This window comes from Taudactylus pleione, unplaced genomic scaffold (genome assembly GCF_031769625.1).
Source record: "Taudactylus pleione unplaced genomic scaffold, aTauple2 ptg000556l, whole genome shotgun sequence".
Lineage (NCBI taxonomy): Eukaryota > Metazoa > Chordata > Amphibia > Anura > Myobatrachidae > Taudactylus > Taudactylus pleione.
In genome coordinates this window covers 14682986-14686734 of record NW_028284958.1, presented here as the reverse complement: position 1 = coordinate 14686734, position 3749 = coordinate 14682986, and the positions used below count along the sequence as shown (strand labels likewise).

The following is a 3749-nucleotide window of genomic DNA, read 5'->3' as shown; positions in this document are numbered from 1 at the left end:
TGCGTGTCAGCCACACCTGGCTGTCACTGTCATCGGCGTAGCTGCGCAGGGGTGCTGTGCTCCTGTCTGTCGAGGGGCTGCTGTCCAAATTAATAAATAAACATTTTTTTTGTGTTCGTGTCAGTCACACCTGCCTGTCACTGTCATCGGCGTAGCTGTGCAGGGGTGCTGTACTCCTGTCTGTCCAGGGGCTGCTGCCCAAAATAATAATTAAACAAATTTTTTTGTGTGCGTGTCAGCCACACCTGGCTGTCACTGTCATTGGAGTAGCTGCGCAAGGGTGCTGTGCTGCTGTCTGTAAAGGGGCTGCATGAATATTGCAATGAAAACTTTTTTTTTACGTTATTGGTTTACAAAAAGTAGTTTTTTTAATCTTAAACATAGCAGAAATGTTATCCTAACAGCTTATAAAGTTATATGCTCTAAAAAACTAAAGCCTATATTTATTTACAAACCTATATAGAGTGGACATCCTAAATTCTAAAACTGTTCTATTCAAAAACATAAACGAAATCAAAGATTATAAGTCTAGTGTGTTATAGTGTGTTATTATGATGTTAGAATGTAGAAGGCCAAAAATTGGGTGGACCACACATGGCTGATTGATCACCCATGGCAACTGATTAGTGTCATAAGGAAGAGGAGGCTGCAAACTGGTGTCATGTTATGAGTTGGCCTTATGGGGTATGTTGCTGTTAAGGGCTGGTTATCAGTTGACACATTATTATTATAGTTGTTGTTATTTTGGGTTGCCATCTCCTGAAGGGTGTTTACCAATAGACAGAAACTACATATCAGCTCAGGCATAGACACTTCCTGAGGAACAGAGCTCTGTTCTCTGGAGGGAAGACAAATAGATGAGAGCCCCTGTTCCAACATCTGAAGCTCTTATCTCTCCACATCATCTATTATAGATTAAAAAAAAATGTCATCGGGTACATCTAGCTCCTCTTTCTATACCCTGCTCAACCTTCTTGGACAGGAAGTCCAGGATGGATGGTTTGGAAGAAGAAGGTCTAGCAACAGATGGGGATGGTCATTATCAAGACCTGGTCCCCCCAGTGGGTGTAGTCTGGGAGGTATTGGTTGGCATGCAGGCAGCAGAATAACAAAGGCCTCCATGTTGTCTCTGCTCACTATTCCGTATTTCAGTTTGCGATTCAGGTAGGATTAAAGTAAGCTACAGAACACAGAATCACTGGATGTCTTAGTGCATTCAGACCAGATACGAGCCATGAGTTCCCAGACAGATTCCGGACAGATGAATCCTTTGCTTGTGATAATCTTTGGTCATTCCTGGCAAAGGTGGGTGTTATAGTCAGACACGTTGAAGGCTGTAACTTCAAACTGCTTTATAGAAAACATGTGAATGAAACCATTCCACACTGCAGAACATGATGAAAAATCCCTTGAAGTTCAGCACCTAGAGCATCTTTTTTCATGTTCTCTGAGGCCTCTCCTGACTATGAAGAAAGATTCTCCACACTGTAGTCTTCCATTGTGACTTTTTAATGGTGATTTCAATGTTGTCCACTGTCTGAGATCCATCTCATCTGAGGGTTGGGTTTTCCCCATGCAAATGAAACAATTCCCATCCAGAAGGTGACTCTTATATTTAGCCATGGTGTCAGTCTCTCTTTTGGCAGTATTTGCACATTCTTGGTCTTGGGGGCACCATGATGTATCAGACAGATCATTCATGGTAAACATCTGATCTGGTGTTGTATCTATTTCCATTAAACCTTTCTGTGTGAGTTTAGTAATCTGCTGCTTGAGGTGAAGCTCTTTTTTTGCTTTCTAAATGATCTCCAGACACATCGTAAAACTTCAACCTTAAACTGAAATGTTGCATTTAATACTCTGTTCCACTTGTTCACATATCTAAGTAATATGGTTAAGTGGACAGTGGGAACAACGGCTATTTGAAGGACACTAACTAGTTTTTTTTAATATCCCTGTACAGGTTGGGAAATTCCTTTACAGAAGGTTTGCAAATGATTATTTAAGTCAATTGTTTATTTCTTTTTGGAAAGCAAGCTTCCTGGTCCCCTTCTGGGATGAAAAAAATCCACTAGCTGGTGCACAGGTGTATTCATTACTCACCAAAACATTTAGAAAGATCCACAAGTGGAGTTAATTATTATAGTTGTGATTCTGTGAGGAGACCTGGAAAACATGCACTGTTGGTAGCTCTCGAGGACCAGGCTTGGCTACCCCTGCCTTAAATCATAGATCTTATGCTTGTCCACATATCTGTGCTGGTTAAGTGGCACTTTGATGCCACTAACTATGTTTTTTTTATGTCCCTGTACAGGTTAGGAAATACCTTTTATAGAAGGTTTGCAAAGGATTATTAAAGTCAATTGTTTATTTTTTTTGGAAAGCACTCTTCCTGGTCCCGTTCTGGGATGAGAAAATCAACTCCCAGCAGCAGCAGCCATGCTCAAGGATTCTTCTGTGGGAAGGCCTCTCTTGAATAATAAAAGTGTTTCCTGATGTGCCATGTTTGAAGTTGAACTGCCATGTGTTTGTGCTTGCTGCAGCTTAGCTTAGTCAGCCAGCTATCTTGGTGCAAATTTTGGGCCTAAACTAGATGAAAAAATCAATATTGTGAGCCGTGAGGTGGTCAAAATTGACTGGAAATGAGTGTAAATAAATGTTATTGAGGTTAATGATACTGTAGGAACAAAAAAAATCAAATTTTATGTGATTTTAGCTGTTTTTAGGATTTTTTAAGAAAAACTCCAGATCCAAAACCAAAACTGAAAAACAAAACACGGAGGTGATGTTTTGGCAAAACCAATCCAGATTCAAAACCAGGGGAGATCCAGATCCAAAACCAAAACCAAAACACGAGGGTCAGTGCACATCTCTAAAAGAAATAGAGCAGTGACAAGGATGAAAGAATGCTGAAAAATAAGGTGAAATAACTTTTGCTATTTGGTCTGTCATATACCCCTTTTACACCAGAGCAAAAACCTAGGTTTCTGCTGGGTCCACCCGGGTGGCAGCTCAGTGTAAAAGGGTCCATGAAAAATAACCCGGGTCAAGTGACTCAGCAATCCAACCCAGGTAGCTACCAGGGTTGGACCCAGGATGGACCCGGGTAATGGTGCAGTGTAAACGGTGTGACCCGTGTTATCCGCACTGGATAATGCCTAAAATAAGCTGATTGGTGGTTGTGGAGCAGTACCCTCCCACTTTTTATGACCTCACAGGTTTAGCAGGGCAGACCTGGCTTCAGTGTGAACAGGGCTGACCTGGGAGTAACCCAGATCGAAGGTGCATTGTAAATGGGGTCTGACTTGGGTTGGAACCATGTCTGAAAACCCAGATTGGAGCTGGGTTTTTGGTGGAAAAGAGGTCATAGTAACATGTCATGTCCATACTAAATACTGTATATCACTACTGTATATGGATTTATTTTTCTTGGAACTTTTGACATTTATTACTTTTAAATGTCTTCTGGAATCTATAAATGTAACTGTATGGATAAATCTGATATGTTTCACACTTTAATCAGCTTGTAAGAACAATTATGTTCAACAGACTACTTGGGTCACATATTCATGCAGCTATGGCTTAGTGATATGAACTTGATAAATAAAATAAATAAAAGGGAAGATATATATGCCCCAGATTTTTAGTCTCTGTCTGAGAGACAGATGCTGATTAGCAGCCTAGAATGCCAGACCCCCTATGAGAGACTGATTAAGGGTGTGTCAATCTCTGTTGTCAGTCTCTCACTG

At 40.9% G+C, this 3749-nt stretch overlaps 1 pseudogene; it reads right to left on the bottom strand.

The window, feature by feature from the left end:
* Positions 1-557: 557 nt before the first annotated feature.
* LOC148481902 (SPOC domain-containing protein 1-like) lies at positions 558-1818 on the bottom strand (annotated as a pseudogene).
* Between the last annotated feature and the right edge of the window lie 1931 nt (positions 1819-3749).